The sequence below is a fragment of the Candoia aspera genome, chromosome 2, assembly GCF_035149785.1.
Source record: "Candoia aspera isolate rCanAsp1 chromosome 2, rCanAsp1.hap2, whole genome shotgun sequence".
NCBI lineage: Eukaryota > Metazoa > Chordata > Lepidosauria > Squamata > Boidae > Candoia > Candoia aspera.
In genome coordinates, this window is record NC_086154.1 from 102,805,141 (window position 1) to 102,831,641 (window position 26,501).

General features: G+C 45.1%; 1 long non-coding RNA gene across 1 annotated transcript in view; it reads left to right on the forward strand.

Annotated features, from left to right (window-relative positions):
- The first annotated feature begins 1,037 nt into the window (after positions 1–1,037).
- Positions 1,038–26,501, forward strand: part of LOC134492327 (uncharacterized) — a 52,288-nt gene continuing 26,824 nt past the window's right edge. Inside the window, exon 1 of the long non-coding RNA XR_010067426.1 lies at positions 1,038–1,149. This is a non-coding gene — a long non-coding RNA (uncharacterized LOC134492327). The remainder of the gene's footprint in view (positions 1,150–26,501) is intronic.

The window sequence follows — 26,501 nt, forward strand, 5'->3', positions numbered from 1 at the left end:
ACACTAGCACTTAGTAAAGTAAACATGAAGGCCTTGGAAAAGATATTCAGATACTGTGATGTCTTTACATATACAAAGACCAGAATCATGCAGACAATTGTTCTCTGTGTGACACTCGATGGAAGCAAAAGCTGGACTTTGAAAACCCAGTATAGAATGAATATTGCTGCTTTTGAACTTTGGTGTTCGAAAATACCACTTTGGTGTACCTGAAAATACCATGGGTAGCCAAGAAAACAAATAAATGGATCATCAAATGGATCACCTGTGGCTCAAATGACCAGGCACAAATTATCTTACTTTGGACACATTATGCAAAGACTCTATGGGTAAGTGTATAAAGGTGGGAAAGATTAAGAAAAGAGGAGACAAGGATGACCAGCAGCAAGGTGGATGGCTTCAATTGCAGCAGCAATGGATAAATCATGGGAAGACCAGAATGAAGGACAAATTGTCCTGGAGAAAATTTATGTATGGGGTCACTAAGAGTCAACACTGACTTGATAGCACATAATTAATCAATCGACTCTCATTGTTGGACTGAAATGAATGTTTTCAATCCATTTTTCCTCCAAAAAATGATACACTTATCTCATATTTTTATGGCAAAGAACTATTTGTTTTATTAGCATTTGGGTTATGATAGTGAGAAATCTCGAGTCTCTGCTCTTTTGGGGGGAAAGGGGGAAGGAAAGATTACATTTTATTATGTTTTAAGTCCTTCCCCAAACTGGCACCCTGTAGCTACCCAACGTGTAGCCGAGTATTGTGGAAGTTGAAATCCCAGTGCATCTTCATGATAACAGCAGTAGTAATCATCATTATCATCATCATCATCTATTTAAATTATATGCCACCTGATTCCCAATGACTCTGGGCAGTTTACAAATTGTTAAAAGTATTTAAAAAACAAAGAAAAAACATGTGAAAAAAACTACAGAAAAATACCACAAAAGAATTAAGATGGCTGAGAACAAACCTGGATGGGAACAAAGAGAAGAGAAGAGAAGAGAAGAGAAGAGAAGAGAAGAGGAGAGGAGAGGAGAGGAGAGGAGAAGAGAAGAGAAGAGAAGAGAAGAGAAGAGAAGAGAAGAGAAGAGAAGAGAAGAGAAGAGAAGAGAAGAGAAGAGAAGAGAAGAGAAGAGGGGTGTCAATCATTTTTTCCAAAGGCCTGGGCAAAGAACCGCATCTTCAAAATACCAGTAAGGTGGGGGCCATTTGACTCTCTGGGGGAACCTCATTCCTGAGGGCAAGCACTATGACAGAGAAGGTGCACTTCTGGAGTCCCAATAGATGGCATTGTTAACTGAAGGAACCCGGAGTGTGCCAACTGGCAGATCTGACTGGCCAGGCAAATACTCTGGGAGACAGGCAGCCCTTCAAGCAACTAGGCCCTATGCCACGTAGAGCTTTATAGGTAGTGACCAGCACCTTGAATCATACCCAGAAGCAAAGTGGCAACCACTGCAGCTTGCAAAGCAGAGCTGTCAGGCTCTGCCTGCTACCCAGTAAAAACACAGACGCTAGTGTAGGCTTAGGTTCTGGTTTTATTTGAGTAACAGTATGCGTGCCATTTAAGAAAGCTGAGAGTGAGTGGAGCGCGCCGGAACGGGATTTAAATAGCCTGCGCCGGTCAGCGCTCCACCCCTTCTTACTCTGGGTGCGCCCCGAGCCCCGTCGGTTCCGTCTTCGTTAGGTGAGGGGTCATGGAGCCCCTCCTGTGCTCCGGGCATTTCCTTGATTGCTTCCCTGGCCGGTGATGGTTCATTGCCGGGCGAGCAGGTTCGTAATCTCTTTGACAGCTCGGGCGCGCCTCATGGTCTGGTCTTGTCAATTACCTTCTTTGCAACATTGTATCTCTCTCTTCCATGCCCCCGGCTAGAGTTGATACTTTGTTGCCAGCACCTGTTGCTCTCTTTTGTTAGCTAGTTGCCTTTTCCCTTAATCTGCCCGGTACCCATTTCCCTGCATTGTCATGCAAGCCATTGCGATGTCACAAGCATTGCAACGGTGATCATGACATACTGCCCCCCTTTGAGAAGGTTAAGCCACGGGTTTGGAGGGATAGGTGGTATGGAAGGTGCGGATCAGGTCGGGGGCCTGGACGTCGCGGGCAGCGACCCACTCAGGGTGTGGAAAGTGTTTCCACTTTACTAGGTATTGGAGGGAGCCCCGCCGCTTGCGGGAGTCAAGTACCTCCTTCACTTCGAAATGTTGTTGTCCGTCTATCATCACTGGGGGGGGGGGAGGGCGTGCGTGGGTGCCACCGGGAGGGATCACTTGCCGGCTTGAGTAAGCTGCAGTGAAATACCGGGTGCAGTCTTTCCAGTCCTCTGGGTGGCCGGTCCCCCCCCCCACCACTGTAGAGCCATCGAGTTGTTGGGACGCCAGCGGTTTAGGGAGGGGGGAGCAGGGCAGTTTTAATGCGGCGACAATGTCTGGGTGGATCAGATTTCTGGAGCATCCAGAGTCCACCAGAGCCTCGACCGCGATGGCTCTAGGGCCATACGAGAGTTCAATTGTCCCTGCCAGGATGGAGCAATCGTCACTCACCCTGGGGTTGTTGCGCCCCTTCTTCACCACCTGCCCAGCGGCACTGCTTAGAGCAGGTGGGGGGCATTTTCCACCAGCTGTTCTTGGGTGTCGATCGCGTCCCCTGCGAGGTAGGCATACGCGTCCTCATCCAGGGTTGCTAGCGCTCCTGTCAGACGTCTGGGGGGGTTGGATGGCTTGTGCAGCGTCTTCGGTGTTGGTCTGGGTGGGCGATCCGTTGTCCTGTTCTTGAAACAGTCCGCCGCTTGGTGGCCCGTCTTCCCACACCTGGTACATTGCCCGCAGGCAAGCCTCCGTTGTTGGTCTGCGTGCCAGGTTGGGCCCGACTGTGGGACTGGTCCTCTTGTGCTGGGAGGGATTTTGTCCTCTGCGGTTGTGAGCAGGAACGTGCGCTGAGCGTGCTCCGCTTTTCTGGCTAGGCAGATCCACCCGTGAAGGGAGGCTGGGTCGTCCCTGTAGAGTGCCCATTGTAGTACCTCCTGGTTGAGGCCATGCTTGAACATGTCGATCAGGGTGGCCTCAGACCATTCTGTGATTTTGCCTGCGAGGACCTTGAACTCGAGGGCGTAGTCAGCCACCGTTTTTCTTCCCTGGCGAAGCACTTGAAGTGTGCACTTGGCCCTTTCTTTCGCCAGGGGGTCCTCAAAGTAATGCTTCAGCTCGGCTAGGAAGTCATGGAAATTGGCCAAGGCTGGGGCTCTGGACTCGGACATCTGTACGTACCAGTCCGCAGCCCTGCCTTGGAGCTTGGTGGCCACCGCCGAGATTTTGGCTGCTTCCGTGCTGAAGTAATGGCCGTATTGGGCCATGTAGTCCCTCGCATTTGTGAGAAAGGACAGTTTCGTGGGGTCCCCATCAAATTGTATGGGGAAGTCTTTGGCAAACCTCCCAATTTGTGGGACCCCTACCTGTGGGTGGTGAGGGATGGCTCCCACTGGCCTGGGACCACGAAGCCCTGCAACAGAGTCTTGTGCTTGGCCCCTTCTGCTCGGGGTTGTTGGCGGGGTGGGTATGGTGCCTCGATCCCCTCTTGCCCCCTGTGCCGCCTCAGTCTTGGAGCGCTCGCCTACGATTGTTGCCAGGGACTGGAGCATATGTTCCAGGTCTCGTACCTTGGCTTCCACGGCTGTGTCCTTGTCTGGCGTGCTCCGGTCTGCCGATGTCGGGGACAGGAGCAGGTGTTCAAGGTATCGTACCCTGGCTTCCAGGGCCGTGACCCTGTCTGGCGTGCCCTGGTCATCCGACGTCGGTGCTGCCAGATGCTGTCCGGTCTGTAGTCTTGCGCCTTCCTGCTCGGGCGTTTGGGGGGTAGCGGAGCCTCCAGGTGGAGTAGGGTGTTCCCGTCCAGGTTCCTGCTCCGCCGGCCCATGTGAGGAGTTGCTGGTCCCCGACTTCGTCTTCCGTCGGGGCTCTCCCGTCTGGGTTGGAGCTCCAGGTCTGGAACTGGGGTGTGGTGTGGGCAGGGAGGGTGCCCATTCCAGGTGCGCTGCCTCCAGCAGCTGTCAGGTCTCCTCTGCCTCTTGCGGTCCATCCTTCACGCCTCTGGTGCGAAGTGCTGGCTCCATTGCTGTCCCCGGTTCCGTTTTCGCCAGTTGATCTCTCCCGCGGAAAATTTTTGTCCGGTGGAGCTTGGCGACTTTGGTTTGGTGATCTCAGCTTTATGTCAGGTTCTGCCTGCTACCCAGTAAAAACACAGGCGCTAGTGTAGGCTTAGGTTCTGGTTTTATTTGAGTAACAGTATGCGTGCCCTTTGAGAAAGCTGAGAGTGAGTGGAGCGCGCCAGAACAGGATTTAAATACCCCACGCCGGTCAGCGCTCCACCCCTTCTTACTCTGGGTGCGCCCCTGAGCCCCGTCGGTTCCGTTGCCGGTAGGTGAGGGGTCATGGAGCCCTCCTGTGCTCCGGGTGTTTCCTTGATTGCTTCCCTGGCCGGTGATGGTTTATTGCCAGGTGATCAGGTTCGTAATCTCTTTGACAGCTCGGGCGCGCCTCATGGTCTGGTCTTGCCAATTGCTTTCTTTGCAACATTGTATCTTTCTCTTCCGTGCCTCCGGCTGGAGTTGATACTTTGTTGCCAGCACCTGTTGCTCTCTTTTGTTACCTAGTTGCCTTTTCCCTTAATCCACCCAGGACCCATTTCCCTGCATTGTCATGTGAGCCATTGCGATGTCACAAGCATCGCAACGGTGATCATGACAAGAGCTGTGACATGAGCATAGAGAGGTTTGCCCATCACTGTCCACACTGCTGCATTCTGGACCAGTTGAAGTTGTTGGTGGTCTTCAGGGGCAGCCCTGTGTAGAGCGCATTGCAGTAATCAAGCCATGAAGTGACCAGGGCACGAGTGACTGTCTGAAGGGCCCCCTCATCCAGGAAAAGGCACAACTGGCACACCAGATAAAGCTGTGCAAAGGCCTTCCTGGTGATACAGAGTTGGCAAAGGTGGAGAGCTGGTGTTTTAAAATTGCATGCTGACCACCTTGAAAAAGTAGAAGGACTAATCTTCTGGTTTAAATGTCAGTAACAGGTTGCTTGCTTAGTCTCTGAACAGACTGTACTATCCTCTGACCCAAATATGTTATCTCTGTTGTCTCTGTTGACTGTTGTATTCATTCTTATGATTTGCTACCAAAGAAAGAACTATGCGGAGAATTCTGCCCCTGTAAATAAATATGGTGACCAAAGGCATAAACTGAGATCATCTCCTGACTACATTTTCTTCATACATTGCACAGAATGGACAGAAATTATGGAAAGAAACAGGATTTGAAAGGCATATCCACCCTACATTAAATAAAACCTGACCCCCCTTTTCTTTTATATTTTCATTTGACATGAATCTGCAAGCAGAGACTGCTTTTCTTCTATCCATGTAGGTATCTTATCTACTTACTTATCTCCAAATCACACAAAAAGCAAACTTTTTTTTTTCTGAAATTTTAATCAGCTAAAAAATTCTTAGAAACCTGAAAGCTTGAACATTATTCTTCAGTTGGGCTAATGACAACTTGACTTAATTCCATGGATGCAGTCAACAGGATTCAACCCTAATCCTAAATTTACCTTTTTTAAAATATGGATTTGGATTAATGTTTTAATCTACGCCCACTCTATTTTATGTAACATACAAATGTTAAAGGCAGCAAATGAAGAGCTATGGCTTCTAAAGAAAATTCATACATAAACTGTAGAGTAACAAAGCTGGAAGCTTTTTCAAGACTGACAATCACATCATGGTTTTTCAAGAATTTCCTTCTAGAGCAGCCCTGGGAGGACTTAGAGTAAGCACAGTGTTGATTTTATGGCAACACACTAACATAGTTGTCCTTCTGTCAACTAGATCCTCTGCTTAGAGAATGCTGTACTTCATGGCAGATCGTCTGCTTGGCACATAAGAGTCCTCAGGTTAAATTCTTAGCATCTCCAAGTGCACCTGAGAAAACCTCATGCCAGAAATCCTGAAGAGCTGCTGCCAGTCAGTGTAAGTAATACTGAGCAGAACAGTCAATTGCCTGGCTTGGAGCATACTGTATCTACTGCACTTTTAAGCTGTTCCTGTCCTGTGCTGATGCTGGCTTAACTTTGAACTGGTTAAAGAAAACCTCTCTGGACTAAAACACTTTGGCAACAGCTGGCAAAACATTTAATCCAGACTACAGACTGCCACAGCTTCCCATTAGACAATTCCTCTGCTGTAGTGCCCTTCCAACTTAATGTTCCAGGAAAGCAATTGCCAATTGCTTTCCTTTCTGTGGGTGGCTCTTACCGGATGCATATACACACATACATGTGCACACACACATACAGATACAAAATTGTATATATAACATTTTGCTAAATTACGTTTATATATACAAGGTTAAATAATCAAAATGTGTGTATATGCAGAGACAAAAAACAGCTTTAAAATAAAAATCCCTTTCTTCCATTTTCCTAATTCACCTTAATAAGGTCTGTCGCAGCTATTGTTAAAAAAAAAAAAAAAAGCAACAGCTTAGTGGTTATAACATTTGCCTGACATGGCACTGCTTCAAACTCCAGCAGAAACAATAAAAACAAACTATTTTTCGTTTCCCGAGTTACCTACTTTTCTATGTATTTTCTATATATACAGTATGTCTGTGTGTGTGTATGTGTGTGTGTGTGTGTGTATCCCCACTGGTGCAACATTTCATTGTTTTTCTAGACACTTGAGAAAGAAGCATGTCATAGTTGAAAAATGTTTTCAGCTGTGTTCTGGTGACTTCCATAAATAAACAAATTCACAAATAAATAAAAATGGGGAAAAGTAGAGCACTCAAGAAAAGAAAAACAGTAATTTTTAAAAAAATCTTTCCGGTTTCAAACCAGTGACATTCTACACATTTTTTTTTAATCCATCCCGAAAGTGACTGTCCCAAGGTCCCCCATTTGGCTTTATGCCCAGGGTAGGACTAGAACTCACGGTCTCCCGGTTTTTAGTCCAGTGTCTTAACCACTACACCAAACTGGCTCTCTATACATTAAGCAAATGTTATAACAACGATGCTTTTGAGGTTCCGATATCTTATAATACCTGCAGCACACCTTATTTTGAGAGCCACAGAGCAGCAATCACTGACTTATAAGTGATGGGTCATTCCTACCACTCTGTGCAGTAGCTAATCAAATTGCAGAAATTTACCTATAACAAAATAATGCCCATCAAGAAAACGGGATAGCAAAGTCTGAGCCAGCATAAAAGGGGTGTGTATTACTTTCAACTCAGAGCAGAAACCATGGGCAGATATCACATTTGCAGTGGTCTGGAAGTAACTAGAAGATGATAAGGTCCAATCTTACTCTCCAAATGAATGGTGGCTTATACTCATGATAGAGCAACCTGCCATGAGGATATGCCCTTGATATAAAGTAAGGCTTAATTATGATAAAGGAAAATAGCCCATTTTCATGCAACTGGAGAAAGTGTTGGTATGTCTTTGCCAAGGCATTAGATCAGAGTTATGAAGCCTAAATAAATAAATAAATAAATAAAAAAGCAAAATAAAAGGTTCACTAATGAAATGCACAAGGACCAACCTATTGACACCAAAGTTATATAAGTACTCATAAAGTCATTGGGGAATATTTAATCTTATGTATGAATGGTCAGCCCAAGGATATCTAATGCTTTGAACCACAAAAATGTCATCTAAATGCACTGCCATGATTTAGAATTCCTTCTGCTGTAACAATTTAAGTAAGTTTCCAGAATACTTCCCAGTGTTGATTGTGTCCAAAGGGTGTCATTTTTATGTGCATTTCCAGAGGTTGAAACTGAATGTAATATATGTTCTAGAGAAATATACAGCACAGGAAATAGCTGATTTTCAACACCAAAAATTAGAAATCTTTCAAGGTTGCTTTTGCTCCAGCTGCCTGAAGGAAAATATCTTCTTGTTTCGTTTGAAAAGGTTAGTTGCAGGTGAGGGAAACTTCATAGAGTAGACTTTATCAGCCGTATAAAAACTCTCTGCAATTGGACCTTTTCCAATAAGTATTTTATAAAAGACTTGCACTTGGTGCGTCTTATGCATTAGAAATTAGCTGCTACTGCCACCCCATCAAGCTAATGAACTAATGAAACTGAGGATATGAGCTCACCAGCAGGACTTGTATCAGCAAAAGCAGCTCCTGCTGAGTTTCTTTCAATAGTGCAGTTAGGTCATTTTAGACTCTGGGCTTAATAGTCTTAGAGAATTTCTTTAGATGGTAATGCATATGCTTCAAAATATAGGATTTAACCATGTTGGTTGAATTCTGCAATTGGCCTGGAATTTTATTCGGTGCCTCTGGTAGAAAAATGTCTGGAGTTAATATCTAAGGACATCACTGGCCAAGCAGGCGTGTGAAACTGATGAAGGTGACCAATAGGCTGTAAGGCAATCTGTTTCTGGGAAAGGGGGCTGCTGTTTTCACACGGGGGGTGGAGGGGGGGAAAGGCAGGCAGGTGGGCAGAATCACAAATCTGCCCTCAACAATCTATATAGTAACAAAAGCCCTGCATATCTCTCCTTGCCAAATAACAAGAGCCCCAAGGAAGTAAACCGACGCTGTAGAACAGTGTAGCATTTCGAGAATAATCAGAGTGGAATGAAACCACATTTCTTTTCCATAGTTCATGTGTACATTTTCAACCTTTCCTTTTGGTAAGATATAGTCTTTGAGCTGAACTCTGGGAAAAGCATAGTGTCTATATCCAGAAGGAGGCTGGGTTTGTTTTTGTGAAAACATAATGTATATATTTATATCCTTCCTTTCACCTGTGAGTTTAAGACAGCATACCTGGGGGGCCTCCCCTCATTTTAGCCCCACAACAATAATGCTCTCAAGTAGGTTAGGCTAAGAGAGAGAGAGCTCCATGGTAAACTTATTTGCCCAGGTCCAAGTCCAACACCTGTGACCACCATACTACATTGACTGGCTGAAACTTCACTTCTCTATTTCTGAATGGTTTTTGAAGATGTTTTTGTTTTTAATTAACAAAGGAAAGGATGCACCCATAACTGCATTTACAACACTGTTAGAATGTTCAGTTATCTGATCTTCCCAGGTTAATTAAGCCAAGACTGCTGAGTCTCCAATAGTCCATCATAGAGAAATAAGTGCAAGTTGCAATGACAGTATGAGTTGTCCGTGTGTTTTCTGGCACAAACCTTTTATTGGCTTAAATCTTTCTGCACCCATGCAACTCCCTTTGTTCCTTTAACACCTGGTTACCCTGCAAACCATAAACACAACAGTGACAACAAGCAAATAGGATGGGATGAAAAGAGACAGGGTTGGATTAAAAAGCAATGACCTAAACAGGCATTCAGTTCAGTCTGTGGGTATTAACACTCTATCCAGGTGCTGTAAAAGCACCAACTCACTGCTGGCATGACATTCAATTGAATAAGAAAGGCCACAACAACCAACAAGGGGAAATGATGCTTATAACCTTCATATCAAGTTATTTTTTTACATTCCTGATAAAGAGATCAGGTCTATCCAATCTTACCAAGTCAGCTTCTGCTCTCAAGACACTTGATCTTTTTCCTCATTACCCCATATGTTCAGCACATTCTACCAGCCACTTTGCATGCCTTCATTTCATTCCCACAGTGAGGTTAAATAGGACTGGTGGATACTACTACTAAGGTTGGCAGCCTTGAAACCCTAATTTAATAAGATACAGGGTATGTGAAGCATGAATTTAGGAGGGTGAATGAATGAGGCTACAACTAATCATGATGATAGTTGGGAGCTATTGCCTGATTGCCAGTTGGGAATAAAAGCTTTTATAACACCTGCATCCAGATGTTACCAAAAACTTACAGCACTCATATTGAAGACAAATCAGGTTCATGGGAAGTAAGTGTTCCACTATCTTCAGCCCTGGTTAGGCCACCTTTGGAGTACTGTGTCCAGTTCTGGTCACTACAGTTTTAAAGGAAAAGTGACAAATTGAAGCAATTTCAGAGAAGGGCTACCAAGGGAGTGAAGTGTCTGGAAACCAAGCCATATGAGGAATGTTTAAAGGATCTGGGTATGTTTATCCTATAGGAGAGATAGGTGAGGGGAGATACAGTATATCAGTCCTCAAATATCTGATGGCTTTTCATACAGAAGAGTGGCCAGTTAAAAATGGCCTGTCTGGCTGGTAGTTGACCAAAGTGCCTCTCCATGTATGGTGATAAATCTGGATACTTCAGAAGAGGCTCCCCAAAATCTCTTTCAGTGCTGCTGATCATCGATGGGGACAGTGATCTCAATAAACTAATTTTATCTTCCAACAAACTGCAGTGTCTTTCTGATGATGCCAAACTCTTACCTATTCCTATTCTGCTTGATGTACATGATAATCAATTTACGTCTCTCCCTTCTGCTGTAGGTTCACTAGAAAATCTTCAGAACTCAATGTGCGAGAGAAGATAGGGAGTTACCAGTATACCCATACCCTGGAGGCCCTTGGGGCCCTGGAAGTCTTGGAGGTTCTGGAAGCCCAGGTGAACATTGCCAGAGACAGAAGTGGTGATTCCAGTGGGAGCTGGTACAGTCTGCAGAGGTGGTGGGCTAAGGAGTCGTTGTAGGGGCTGATGTGGAAACTGTGGTGACAGGGGAAGGTTCTGGAGAGGAGGGTTGCTGCTCAGTGCAGTGTGGCGTCCCCTCAGCTGGACATAGTGAGGCTTGTGGAATAGCATGGCTTGGGTCTGACTGTTACCCCAGCAACAGCCCCACCTGGCATCTGCCATCCCCCTGAAATTTGCCCAGACTGGATTGGAGGTTTGCCTAAGGTTGGAAATGATGGCTTCCTGGATCCCTAGGGTGCTCTTTGCTTCATGGGGAGCAACTCAAGGAGTGTCCTGAGGTGGGGCAGGAGGAGCTGGATCAGCAAAGGCATGATCAGAGTCTGTTTACTCCAATGGGAGGTCTGTGGTTGCTCAGGCTTGTTGCTCTTTGACCTTCACCCTGGGCATCAGCCTGTTAAGGCCTTTCTGCTGGACCTGGGTTTTGTTAGACAGCCAACCACTTGCAATTTTAACTGAATGGCAATAGGTGAGGCTTGGGGTTTGATGAGGCTTGTGGTGGAGCTTGCCACAACAGCTAGGTACCACAGCAGAGTGCCTTGAGGCAGGAGCAGCCCAGGAGGGGAAAGCTAGGAGGAACTTGGGGGAGAAGACAGGGCAGGCAGTATCATCAAGGCCATGATGGGCAGGTGTAGATATGGTGGGACTCTGTGGGTGGGCTGCACTCAGGGACATTCAGGCTTCTATCTGAGAGTTGTCCCATCATCTAGCCCTCAGTGCTCACCCCTGAAACTAGTTTATTGGATCCTCAATGGCCCTGGGCTCCAGCTGTGTTTTTTAATGCAGCTCAGTTTGTAATAAACCACCCCACCCCAAGATGGTCACCCATGCCCTAGTCACCTCACAAGTGGATGATTGCAGTGTACTCTACCTGGGGTTGTCCTTGAAGATTACTTGGAAGCTACAGCCAGATGTGTCCAGCTTCAGATAGCTATGCGTTGATAGAAGCCTAGACATGAGATTGCATTTTCTATTTTAGAACACTATACTTGTAGGTATCTCAGATATGCAGATGATACCACTTTGATGGCTGAAAGTGAAGAGGAACTGAGGAGCCTTATGATGAAGGTGAAAGAAGAAAGTGCAAAAGCTGGTTTGCAGCTAAACCTCAAAAAAACCAAGATTATGGCAACCAGCTTGATTGATAACTGGCAAATAGAGGGAGAAAATGTAGAAGCAGTGAAAGACTTTGTATTCCTAGGTGCAAAGATTACTGCAGATGCTGACTGCAGTCAGGAAATCAGAAGACGCTTAATCCTTGGAAGAAGAGCAATGACAAATCTCGATAAAATAGTTAAGAGCAGAGACATCACACTGACAACAAAGGCCCGCATAGTTAAAGCAATGGTGTTCCCTGTAGTAACATATGGCTGCGAGAGCTGGACCATAAGGAAGGCTGAGCGAAGGAAGATCGATGCTTTTGAACTGTGGTGTTGGAGGAAAATTCTGAGAGTGCCTTGGACTGCCAGAAGATCAAACCAGTCCATCCTCCAGGAAATAAAGCCAGACTGCTCACTTGAGGGAATGATATTAAAGGCAAAACTGAAATACTTTGGCCACATAATGAGAAGACAGGACACCCTGGAGAAGATGCTGATGCTAGGGAGAGTGGAAGGCAAAAGGAAGAGGGGCCGACCAAGGGCAAGGTGGATGGATGATATTCTAGAGGTGACGGACTCGTCCCTGGGGGAGCTGGGGGTGTTGACGACTGACAGGAAGCTCTGGCGTGGGCTGGTCCATGAAGTCACGAAGAGTCGGAAGCGACTAAACGAATAAACAACAACAACAACAATACTTGTAGGTATCTCTTAAATTTGTCTTAGTATTTGGAAACTACCATAAACCTCAGGACTGTAAAATAGATGGGAAAGATGATAAAAATAGCAATAATCCAGACTAAGTTTATAGCAGTCCATGAAGTTACTAGAAGTTGACCTTGATACAACCTAGGGCAGATTTGATGTATGGAGCTCCTCACTATCCCATATAGCCCTTATATTTATGTATAACTGGAGACTGCAGATGAGCTCAAATGATAGCCAGCCCAGCTGCACCTGCCACTAGGACATTTATATTTTGTTCCTGGCGTGCTTTCGGTTACCAGGCCTTGGCCATTTGCCCTTTCAGATGACCCAAACTGCCAAGATGGTCATGGAAAGAGTCTCCACAATTTCAGCAAACCGTATTTCTTTATTCTTCAGTTAACTTGACATGTACATGCAAAGATAATCATGTGGACAGAATGTAGGCCAGCCAAAGCTCATCATCACCCTGCACCCAGCCTCCACCCACCCACCTAGAATGTCCACAGTAGGCTGATCCCTCCCTTGACACATCTGTCTCAAAGTCACAGTGCTTAAAAGCAACCACACTACACTCTTCTTCTTTTCAATTTCTTGGATACACTTTTGCTGAATCTCTGTGCCGAGTATCTTTTCCTTGCCTTCAAGCTTGCAAAATCATCAATGACAGCAACATCACTTCTTTGCTTGGCAAGTTTATTCTCCCCAGAAAAGATCAGATGGTTCAGTCTCTTCTCCCAGTTGTTGGCCATAAGCAGGTCTTTAAAAGCTTCACCATATTAAAATGCTGTTCTCCAACAGCCAGGCACTCTCATTAACGTGCTGTCCTCCAGTCCTTGAGTTGATGAAAGGGTATGCTGATGTTAACTCTGCTGCCCTGACTGCTTGCCTCAGTAAAGAGGAAGACTGGAGCTGGTGCTCTCCTTACAATGTTAGTGCTTCTGTCCTTTTTGTTCAGTATTCATAATGGTTTCTGAATATTTGCTTCAAGGCCACAGGGGTTTAGGTTTCTTCCAATAACCTGTACAAAGTACCAGTATACTTTGCTGTTAAGTGATAGGAAAGCAGAGAAGTGGAGTCCTTGGTGCTCTCTGAGCTTGGTGCTTGGTGCTCACAGACCACCAGGGACTCCACAGTTCAACCCTGAGCTATATATACTTTATTCTCTTCTCTTGGAAGCAGAGAAGGGTCTACAGAGTAAAGTCACTTTACATATTTTTATCACTACCAGATTTATTTTGTTTCCCGCTTTGAAGAAGCTGAATCTGACATATTGCATCAATCCCTGGGTCTGCTAAAACTGGGAGGGACCTTGGGTTTCTTACACTATTACCCCCATGTGGTGAGCTGTTAGAATTACAGCTTAAAACCCTGTCCTTATAATAATCCCTTGCTTCCACCAAGCTGCCCATGAGTCAGGAACCAACCTTCCCTTGTATTACCCTGGGCTTAGTTCCTCAACTTTGGCTCAGTCCCGGGCTCTGAACTCACCACTGACAGTCACTGTAGCACAGGAACATTTTTCCTTGGTTGGAATGTTCTGTTTCTTTGTGTTGCTCTAGACGTCACAGTTTCCTCCATTGTCCTGTTAAAAGGAGAGCAATTGCTTCGTATTATGGGACAGAGAAGGGAAAAATGGGTAGGACAGCAAAAGCTTTCTTATGTTTTTGGTGTAATGTATTATTGTGCTTTACTCCTGATCCAGTAAGTGCTGCTGAGAAAGTGAATTAGGTGAGCTCCTCCACGCTTATTCCTTTATCAGCAATGAAGTGGTATGAGCGCACACATCTTTGCATTCTACATGTCCCCTGGGCAGCAATCTCTCAATGGGGCTATAATGCTCAAGGTCAAAGCTAGTGTGTGAACTGCTTTTCTGTGTTTACCATAGGTTACAACAGCTTTTTTCTTTGAAAGAGCATCTCTAACACTACTCTGGGTAGAGTTTACAGATGATGCAGTGAGAACAGGCTGCAAGAAAGGCATGCTAACATGTGGCTCCATATTTGATGAGGAGGAGAGAAACATACATTTTCTTGGCCATTAAAATATTGGATAAAGTTTTAGACAAAGATCTCAGAAACAGCTCCCAAGGTCTGCTGGGGATGATCTCTCATATTTCTTGGCATCCCAAATTAAAACAAAGCAGTTTTAATGTCATACTTGTCTCTACCCGGCAAGATTACCCTCTTCTCAGCAAACAAACAAATAAGAAAGAGAAATTGAATTTACCTAAAATACTGGAAACGTAGCAGGAAAGGCAGTGATCTTATGAGTGGGAAAGTAATTTTGAGCCAGAAGTGGAGTCCAGTTACCCTTGTCTACAAGTTAAATGTGGTAGACACACACACTAAAAAAATGCAGCCTTTACAGGCAATAAGTATAGAATCAAGGCAGAGGTAAGTTCAAAACTAAACCGAAGACTGAAGCTGCTTGAGTCTGATGCTCATAGTTTTATAGAAAAAAGAGAGGCCCCTGTTTCAATTTTCAGACATGACATTTGAACTCCGGCCTGCTATGGAATGGAGCCGAAGGTGCAGAGTTCTGCTTTGAATCACATTCTACAGAAATCAGAAACAGATTAGCAAAAAGGAAAAGGCACAAATCCAGTAGGACCTCTTTCAGCCCATAGCCAACACAGGAACTCTTCAGGCCATTAAGGTTTACACAATGTAAAGGAAACAAATTGAGGGGTGTGATAAACAGAACAGTTCTAAATTGGTCCACTGCATTATAACGTCACTATACGGAAACTGAGTCCTTCCTACAGTTGCTTAATTTTTGTTGTAGCTTTATTAAATTTTATTAGGCCAAAATTATTAGCAGAAAGATGGGTGCAAAAATGGTAGTACAAGGCTATATTGAAAAAGAAATCCCAAAGAGTGGGGAAAATGCAGTAACAGCCTCTTCCCTGGAGCCATAAAATCTCATGGTGTGTTTTCTAAGCAAGACTTGCTGTAATTCAAGCCTGGAGGCTAACTTTCTCTGACACTGGGGGAACAGGGCAGGACCAAAATGAAGACCTAAAAAAAGGGAGGGGGGGCACTTCATCAAAAGGAAACTGCAGGAAAAAAAAATACTCTACACGCTTGGAGAGATGATATCCTCAAAACCAAGTAAAAGAAATTTTGTGAATGCATAATCAATTCTTTTTTTTTTGCTGATGATATTCAGGACCATGATATAGCAGGTAAACAAGAACATTTTTTAAAAAATGTAGACCTAATTTACAAATGCAGGAATAGATCAGAAACCCTTACTGAAATCCAGTGGACATCAATGCATGTTATAGGCATAAAATGCCTTGGGACATAAATATCTTCTCCAAATTATATATGGGCTACAAGATAATTTAAGATTTAAAATGTCCAGTTATGTTTATTCTGTTTGTAATGATTGCCTATTCTAACAGACTCAGTCTCACAAGCAAGGGCTTAAGGATAACTGATTTATTGAAAGAATAGTATGCAAATACAAAGAAAGCTGAGAATGAGCAAAAGCACGCCAAATACAAACTAAAAACCCTCGCTTCAAATCCAGTCCCGCCCTCGCTCCCTCTTAGCAACCATCCCCTCCCCAGGTGTTAGCAACCGTTACCCACATCGGCCTGGGAAAGTAACCTTGGACAGAGGCAATAACCCAAACATACATTCCACAGTGCAGTAAACAGATTACAGCCTGGCATGGCTGGAAATTTCCCTCCAGCAAACCCGGGTCAGGAAAATGACATGTGAAACGTTACGATGTATTCAGACCATTGAAACGGTGAACATGACATATTGGCCCCCCTAACGAAAATGAAGAGTTAAGGAGCAGGTTTAATAGGGTAGGCAGCATGAAAACGAGTAACTAAAACAGGAGAGCGAACATGTTGAGCAGCCACCCATTCAGGATGTGGGAAATGCTTCCAGCGGACCAAGTATTGCAATGCAGAACGAAGGCGCCGAGAATCTAGAATTTCTTGGACTTCAAAGTGTTGTTGGCTATCAATCATGATAGGCGCAGGTGGTGCGGGGTGTGGATGCCAGCGGTCAGATTGATGGAAAGGTTTGAGTAAGTTGCAATGAAAAACAGGATGCAAACGTTTAAGATTATGAGGCAAGTCTAACTTAAAAGTAACCAGATTAATTTGGGCAACAATAGGAAATGGGCCCACAAATTTGGGTGCCAACTTTTTTGAGGGTTGGGGTGATTTAATAAATTTCGTGGAGAGGTATACTTTATCCCCAACTTGAAAAAGTGGTTGAGGTGCCCGTTTGGTGTCAGCATAGTGTTTGTAGGTGGCCTGGGCATCCGCAAGAGCTTGTTTTATTTTCGGCCAGGAGTCTCCAAGATGTGCTACCCAGTCTGCCGGGGACGTAGGAGGAGCGGTTGGTTGAGGAAGCTCAGGAATGGGTACGAAATCGTGCCCAAAGACAGTGAGGAACGGCACCCGACCAGTGCTCTGATGCACTGCATTGTTGTAGGCGACTTCAGCAAAGGGTAGGAGATCGACCCAATTATCTTGTTGATAGTTAACAAAAGCACGCAAATATTGCTCCAGTGTGGAATTAAGTGCTTCTGTAGATCCGTCAGTCTCAGGATGCGACGCAGTGGAGAGCACTTGTTTGGTGCCCACCAATTTCATAAAAGCCCACCAGAATTGTGATGTAAATTGTGTGCCTCTGTCAGTCACCAAACGGGAGGGGCTCCCGTGGATCCTGTACACATGTACAAAAAAGAGGCGGGCTAGTTGTTGTGCGGAGGGAATGGAAGCACATGGAATGAAATGGGCTTGTTTTGAGAAGTAGTCTTTTACAACCCAGATCACAGTTTTCCTCTGGCTTGGAGGTAAATCCATGATAAAATCCATAGAGATCTCCTCCCAGGGGTGAGAGGGGCTGGCCACTGGTTGCAACAACCCTTGGGGCTTCCCAACCTTCCGTTTGGAGCCAGCGCAGACAGGGCAGGAGGCAACATAGTCTTTAACATCTCGCCTTATTGTTGGCCACCAGAATTGGCGCCTAACCAAATGGAGTGTTTTAACAAACCCAAAATGCCCAGCCAGTTTGTCATCATGGCAACGTAGCAAAATGTCTTTGCGCAAAGCATCAGGCACATAGAGGCAATTATTTTTCCAAGCAAAATTGCCGTCAAAAGTAACCTTGTGTAAGTTTGCTTGCAACCAAGTGTCAGATTTCAATTTGGAAAGAAACTGTTGTTGCAAGTCTGTGGGAACTGGCAAACGTCCCGGATCGGGTGAAAGTGAAGCATCCGGTTGCTGTGCATGAGTCTGGCTGCGGGTCACAGCTGCCAGACTCAGTTGGGGCTCCATCCACAGCGTCCCTACGATATCAGGCACAGAACTGGAATCTTGGGGTCTGCGGGATAGTGCATCAGCTAGAAAGTTTTTCTTTCCCGGGATAAACTTCAACTTGAAATCAAAACGGCTGAAGAATTGAGCCCATCTGATTTGCTTTGGGTTGAGCTTACGAGGTGCACTGAGTGCTTCGAGGTTCTTGTGGTCAGTCCAAACCTCGAAAGGGTGGGTAGCTCCCTCCAACAAATGGCACCAAGTGTCCAAAGCAGCTTTAACAGCAAAAGCCTCTTTCTCCCAAACATGCCACCTCCTCTCAGTCTCAGAGAATTTGCGGGAGAGATAAGCACAAGGCTTTAAACATCCCGATTCATCTGCCTGTAGCAGGAGTGCTCCAATTGAGAAATCAGAGGCATCCACTTGTACCACAAATGGTTTGTTAGGATCTGGATGCTGCAAAATGGGTTCTGCTGTGAATAGTTTCTTAAGCTTGTCAAAAGCCACCTGGCATGCAGGCGTCCATTTCAGTAAAGCCCCCAGATTTTTTGATCTCTGTGTGTCGCCTTGCCCCTTAGTTTTAAGCAACTCAGTGAGGGGCAAAGCTATTTCTGCGAACCCCTTGGTAAATGACCGATAATAGTTTGTAAAACCAAGGAAACTTTGGAGTTGCCTCCATGTACGTGGCGCCTCCCACACCAGAATGGCTTCAATTTTAGCTGGGTCCATTTCAATACCCTTGTCTGAAATTCTATACCCTAAATAGTCAATTTGAGTTTTATGAAAAGCACATTTAGACAGTTTAGCATACAGTTCAGCTTTTCTCAGCTTGCTGAGCACTAGTCTGACCAGCTTTACATGCTCCTCCATTGTTTCCGTATAAATTAATACATCATCCAAATATACCAAGACCCCTTTGAACAAATGGTCATGCAAGACCTCATTAATTAATTGCATAAAAACCCCAGGTGCTCCCGCCAACCCAAAAGGTAACACTTTATATTGGAAAGAGCCCAGAGGACAATTGAACACAGTTTTCCATTCATCCCCCTCCCTTATACGGATACGGAAATATGCCTCCCTCAGATCCAACTTGGAGAATATTTTTCCCTTTGCCAGATGTGATAACATGTCTTTGATTAACGGGACAGGATATTTATTTAATATTGAGACTGCATTCAAACCACGGAAATCTGTGCATAATCTCAAAGTTCCATCCTTCTTTGGTCTGAATAGAATGGGTGCCCCCACTGGGGAATTGGCCGGTTCGATAAAGCCCCTAGCCAGATTTTTGTCCACAAACTCTCTTAGCATTGCCAGTTCTTTCTGGGTCATAGCATATATTTTTGGCTTAGGCAACTTTGCATTAGGAATAAAGTCTATGGCACAGTCAGTTTTTCAGTGCGGCGGTAGCTGATCCGCTTCCTTTTCACCAAATACATCCGCAAAGTCCTGGTATTGCTCCAGCAACCCCTCTAACGGATCAGCAAGGAAGTGCGGGGTTGTTGCTGCCGCCCTCCCCGCTGCACCGCTGTCCAATTCATCCCCCTCCGGCGCTTTGTAAAATCCATCTGCAAAAGTCACAGTCCTGTGAACCCAGTTTATATGTGGGTTCTGCTGAACAAACCAAGGCATTCCCAAAATGACCAATGGACCCCCCACAGGTGCTACCACAAAAGGCAGCTTTTCCCAGTGGCTTCCCATTTGCAATGCCACCATCCCTGTGGACTGCATTGCCGGTTTCCCCCCCCGCCGTGGATCCATCCAATTGGGTGAAGATCATGGGTCGTTTCAAAGGGAATGTGGGCAACTGTAAGGCAGCTACTACATCAGGGTTCATTAAACATCTTGAGCACCCCGAATCAATCATTGCCCACACTTCCACGGTTCTTGTTCGTGACTCTAATTTCACCTTCACTGTCAGGGTAGGGAAATTTCCACTCACCAAAGTGTGATCGTGCCCTTCCTCTTCCACCTGCCCAGTGGTGCCCTTTAAAGCAGGTGGGTGGCGTTTCCCACCGGTTGATCAAAAGGAGCCTCCTCCTCATCTCCGAAGAAAGGGACTTCCTCCGGTTCGACCTCCACCAACGCCGCCTTCATCTTTCTTGGTAGAGACGGAGATTTCCCAGATGATTTTTCCCCCCGGTCTTCGGTCTTCCTCTTTGAGCACGCCGCCGCTCGGTGCCCCTCTTTTCCGCACCGCAGGCATTGCCCCTTTGCATAGCGTCGCTCCTTCTCTTCCTCCCAGGCTCGCTGACTGGCTCTCCCTGGGGGAGCCGAGGTGTGGGACCCTTTACTGATTCTCCCATACCTCATCGATCTACGGTGGGTAAACGTCTCCAAGGCATGCTCGGCGCTGCTTGCTAGCTGAATCCAGTCATACAGGGTTTTCGGGTCCTCACGCCCCAGAGCCCACTTCAGAACCTCCGTTTCCAGCCCATCCTTGAACATCTCCACCAGGGTGGATTGGGACCAGTCCTCCACCTTCCCAGCCAGCGCTTTAAACTCCAGCGCATAATCTGCCACGGAGCGTGACCCTTGATACAGTCCCTTCAATGCCCTCTTCACTCTTTCCTGAGCTAACGGGTCTTCGAAATGCTGCCGTAACGCCCATAAGAATTCCTCGAAGTCTTCTAGCTCTGGGGCATCCTATTGGCACAGTTGCACATACCAATCGGCTGCCCTCCCCTTCAGCTTGGTGGCAATGGCATTTATCTTGCCCTGTTCTGACCAGAATCCCTGTTCCCAATCCTCCATATAACTGTTAGCATTAGTTATGAAGAAGGACAATTTGGTAGGGTCCCCGTCGAACTTTACTGTAAACGGTGGGGTTCTTCCAATTTCTGGTCGCTCAGCCCTTGACACAGCCCCCAGCGAGCACCTCCCCGCTGGAGGGGACCTCGAAATTGTCACCCTTGGGCCCCTCTCCTCTCCTCGATGCCGAACCCTGCTTCTCCCTCAGGGGGATAGTAGGGGCGCCGGGGAGATGGAATGCCTATGGGGGGATCCTTCCCCTCCTTTTCCGGGTGAACTGGAGCCCATTGACAGTTTTTTCAGCAAGAATTCAACCGAATCCAATTTTGCCTCCAACACCTTTATACGGTCAGGAGTGGGTGACCCCTCGGGTGCCTCTTTTCTGACCACCGTTGGTGACAGCGGGTACCGCCGCTTCCAGGAAGCTTGAGCCGCCCCGGTGACCAATTCCTCATCCCATGTAATGTAGTCACCAGCCGAAGTACTGGTCATTTCAGGTACTTTTGGATGACCCTCCATCTCCTTCGAGTTGGGGTTGGTTTCTGCCCGACCCTCCAGAGCATCGCTACAGGGTACCTTCTCTGCCCTGACCACTGTGGAGTTCGGTTCCCCCTCGCTCAATGCCTCGCTCTCCATCTCTTTCAATCCCGACTCGTTCCTCGCTAGCGCTCCCCTTCACAGGTGACACTGGATAAGGGCTAGCAGAATAAGGGTTTTACGATTCTCAGCTTTATGTAATGATTGCCTATTCTAATGGACTCAGTCTCACAAGCAAGGGCTTAAGGATAACTGATTTATTGAAAGAATAGTATGCAAATACAAAGAAAGCTGAGAATGAGCAAAAGCACGCCAAATACAAACTAAAAACCCTCGCTTCAAATCCAGTCCCACCCTCGCTCCCTCTTAGCAACCATCCCCTCCCCAGGTGTTAGCAACCGTTACCCACATCGGCCTGGGAAAGTAACCTTGGACAGAGGCAATAACCCAAACATACATTCCACAGTGCAGTAAACAGATTACAGCCTGGCATGGCTGGAAATTTCCCTCCAGCAAACCCGGGTCAGGAAAATGACATGCGAAACGTTACGATGTATTCAGACCATTGAAACGGTGAACATGACACTGTTGTTTCCAATGGAAATCTATGCCTGGAAATGGTTTTAGGACTTCAGACACCAAAGTTAAATGAACAGAAGGCTTCCCAATTAGTTCTTTAGCAACAAGGAATCTCAGGGGTCATCTTCAGAAAGTCCTGTCCTGTTGTTTCCCATTCAGAGCCGATTGCAAGGAAACACATGAGGTCTGTACTTCAAGGAGTCTTGTCTGAATTAAACTTACAATATACTTTAACAACACCAGACACTGATTTAGCACAAAAAAAAAAAAAAACTTCCCTAGATGGCACTGTCATTAGCACACTGGTAGTACCAAACTTTGGACCTTTCCTGATGATTTCATTTGTAAGGTAAATATAATGGAAGACAAGCTGAAACTTTGAGAGATATCATGTGCATCTTTCTTGTGACTGGGGATTGTACTTTATTTTTATTTTGTTGGCCTTGAAAAGCTGCAGAAGGCATGAATAGCAAAACTGGGACATCATTGGACTGAGTGGGTAAAAGTGGAGGATGGATGGGGATGGATGGCTGCCTCGGTATTTGATTTGTGGGAAGGGGTTCAGGTGCCCTTAGGGATCCATTTATCTTAAGGTGTCCACTCCTCCAAGAAAAAAGACCAAAAAGTTTAACCGTATTCATTTGTTGTGTGTTCTTGAGTACTCTGTAGGCTGCCAAACAAGTTCCATGGCCAATGGCCTTGGTGTCGAGTACGAGTCTCTCAGCACTAATGTCTGAAATCACGTCTCCAAGAACTGGAGCTTCTGAAAAATAGCGTCTTCAAGTTCCGCCCCAGGTAGGCGACTCCGAAAATTAGCATGATCGCTAATGTTGAAAACCTTTAAGCAGAAACAGTAAAGACAAACTCCCCCCACCATCTAATTCCCAATATAATTTGCCCTTCAAGTAGCCAATGTGGGTTTTGTATCAGATATCAGATACAGGCTTGATGGTACTTGGTGCCAGCTGGTATTATCCCACCGTGGGTCCACTAGGAATGAAATACTGAAATGCTTTCATCTCTGTAGTAGGCAGAGTTGATTCTCATTACAGCATTACCGATATGAACAGCTTTATCAATAAGGTGAATAAGCTAAGATTAATTGCCTTACCTCCACAAGTATTAATGTGTAGCGACATCCTTGCCCCTCTCATGACATGCCTTATCACCTCTTCCTCCCTCAGGTGAATTGTTCTAGTGCTACAGCTGCAGAAAGTGCTGAATCTGATTAGATTCTTTGAAGAACTAGGACTCGCAGGTCCCAGTGCGTTGCCTGCAACAGCCATAGATTAGCACACCAAAAAGCAGAATTTTAAAGCATGCCCACGTTTTACCTGGACAAAATGTTGCATTCATCTTGCTTTCTAATCAGGCAGGCACTATCATGTTCCTTTCATGCCTCAGTTCTAAAAAGCAGCTGCAAGCTGTTACGATACGACTGGAAGATATTTTTGGAAACAGCTGAGTCAGAGCTGGATTTTGTGAAAGACAGATAAGTTTTTGACAGATGACAGAGCATTTTAAGAGTGTCAACGTATAGGTAAATAATCCCCTATCTCAGGTAGGGAGGAATGAAGGGGAAAGCAGCCTCGGGAGGTTGGGAGAGAGATTAAGAAACAAGGAGGGTTTTTTTTTTTCCCCTCTGCTTGAATGGAACTTCACTCAACTGAATAGATCTCTGACCTGGAGCATTATCTGAAAGTAGCATGTATGGAGCATCGTCTCTTGTTACCATGGAGTCTCGTTGCTTCTGCGGTCAAGGACTGAAAAGAATTCCTGGGAGATGAACTTCTGCTGGAGTGTTCCACCATGTATGTATTTTTCTTTGTAGAATAGCAGGAGTCAAATAGCAGGCACATTAATGCGGCTGTGGCCCATCTCTGTAAACTGCTAATAGCTGGGCACATACAAAGATGATGAGTGCAAGGAAACAGTTCAGTTCATTATATTCATTTAATTTGGGAGCCAGCCAGAAAGCCAAACGGCCTGTTTTCTTGCCTTAGCCAGCCCTCATGTCCCCCATAAACTAGTTGAAAGAGGAAGCACTGTTTTCTTCTTGATCTGTTTATAAGCTTTTTTCATCCTTCCTATAGTAAGCCCCCTCCCCAGGTGAACAGCCCTGAAATCCTGGGGCTGAATTTTGTGAACTGCTCACCCCATGATCAAATTTGCGAGCATCTTCTGACTCTCACAGAAGGAAATTACTTAGTCTTACGTGAGGCACTTTGGAATCTCCATGTTTATAGTGCTGTCTCCAAATTTTCGGCAGCCTGCAGCAGAGTAGTTCACTAATGAGCATTTCCCAGAGAGGGTTAGAAGAGGGTCAAGGTTTTAATTAAGAACACGGGGCCCTTTGACGGTACTGTTTTGACAAACAAATAACATTTGCTGAAAGTCCAGGCAGATAATAGGGTGAAAGAACAGTCACAGTATCTGTCTGAAGCAAAGCCTTGTGGGTTGGGAAACCATTACAGTTCCTCTGAGAAACAACTCTAGCTATCCTAGATTATTTGGATTTGGTAGATAAAGGGCTGTTTCCGTTTTGAACAGCTGGGAAAGGTTGCTTGTAAAAGAAATGCAACCAAGGAAAGGCTGTATTAAATGTTCAATATTTTATCTGTATTCATGATACGTCTGGCCAAGTATGAACTGAACAAAAGCAGAGGTGGGAACCCTTTGTTACAAACTGGGGGGAGGGACAGTGTAAAAACTTACTTGGCAGTTCCTCTCTTTCAAGAGTTTCCCCATATGATACACTGCCACCAGTCAAAATGAACCTCCTGACATCTCCTAATCTGTCCCGCTGGGTAGATCTTAGCAATAGACACTCGTGGGGAGGGAAGGGGCAAGTGACACTGCATGTGCCATGATATCAGCACACAAGTGATGTGTTACATACTTGCACCATTTGTGCAACGGCATCCCAACACAATATCTTTTTGATGTCACTGTGACTTCTACGGATGCCTACGTTCTTAGCCCTTCTAACAAGAACATCTCTCTGGCTCTAGAAAACCAGGAAGTCAGGTACTTTGGATCTTCCTACCCACAACCCAGTAATGAAAAACATTAATACACTTTGGGCCAGTCCTGAAACACAAGAAGTAGCTATGTAACCATGCAGTCTTGCAGGTATGGAAACTTTGAATAAGAATGTATTTATTAAATCAATGAAGCCAGATGTAAAGATGCAAAAAAGAATTTACTGCAAAAGCAAAATATAGGGAAAACAAGAAACAGTCGCACACATAATTTCAAATAAAATCAACACAGTCAGCCTAGCTAAATTAGTAACTGATTATCTTCTTGAACAACCTGGGTTTCAGTATTCTCTCCAGTGCAGAGTGAAGTGAAGAGAAGGCTGTGTGAATGTGTGACAGAAATGCTTTGGGTGAGATTGTGAGTGTGGGAAAGAAAGCGCTCTCACTCACCATCAACCAAAGGATTTCATGGGGGCTCCCATCCCATAGCAAAAATGAGCTACTTCAACTTAGTGCATCCCAATTCTAAAGGTAATCAGACCCTCTTCCAACACTGTTGTTTTCAAAGAATAGCTAATGCGAGTGTGAGAGATGAAATGGATGAGGGGCTGTTAGCCCTTTGAGGTAGTCCAGACAAGAAGCACAACAATGAATACTAGCTCTATCTTTATTGTAAGGTTACATTAACAGAATCTTACAAGTCTGAAAGTATTCCTCCCCTCCTTTCCTTTAACTGTCTGGAAAACTAGGGAGGATCCCTTCTGAAATGCTTCCCATGCCCCCGCTCCTCCTGTGGACTGAGATACATTTTGCATTACAGTTGTCCAGTCTGCAGCTCTTCCTGCCATCTCCCAAGGTCATTCCTACATACCATTACATCAAGTCAACTATGCCACCAACTTTGGGTAATTTATTTGTGGATGCTATTGCTGCAAGGGCTATTATATCTGGACTATAACATTCTGGGCAACCACTAGATGGCAGCAAAGAAAGCTTGAACAGCTCTTCTGCCACTGAGTGGTGGCCTAGATTTTTGCAAAGCAGGCACTGGAGCCCTAATTACTGCTATTATTGCTACCAACAACTTACACTCTTAGCAATCTTTACCAACCAGATCCCCTCTAAATATATACAACTATAAACTGCCAGAATTATTCTCAAATCCAAGCAAATGTTAGACACAAATCAAGTATTTTCACTTGTGGTTAATGAGGCTGTGTTTCTCTAGAAACAAAAGAGTACTAATCTCCCCATGTCTTATCAGGTACCTGAGATTAAGGTTACTGTGTCTCATTTTAAATGTTATGTGTCTTCTGAGATGCTTTTACAGCACATAACAGCAATCAAATAGATGTGTTATCCAGACAAATAAGCTATCAACACCAAATCTGAAAGGGGGAAAAAAAAGTAACTGTTCCACAAGCAGGCATTAAACAAGAACATTAAAACAGGCTTTTCAGTGCCATTTAAAAAAATGGATCAGGATGAAAACAGACAGCTGTGTATGTATGAGGTTGTGCATTTAGATTATTTCTCACATGGAATTAAATTTTGGGCTTTCTTACTATAAATATATTAGAGTGAAAGGAAGCACTGTATTAGTTGCCTGTAAAATAATGTAGATATGCAGATTAAAAAGCGGTGACAACTCAAGTTTAATTGATCCAATTACAATCAAAGAATTGAAAGTAGTTGTGCACTATAGTTTGGGGAGATCCCAAAAGTTAGGGCCATGCAAACCATTTAAAAGGGAATGTTCTTTGATACAGGGAGACTCTCAAAGCTAGCACTCCAAGTCTTCAAAAGGCCTCCTTGAAGCTGCTGCATTTGCTTCCCAATGTATCCTTCCAAATAATTTGCACAGCCCTACCAAACAGCATTTCAGTACTAAGGTTTTTCCTTAGGACATTACGAAAAA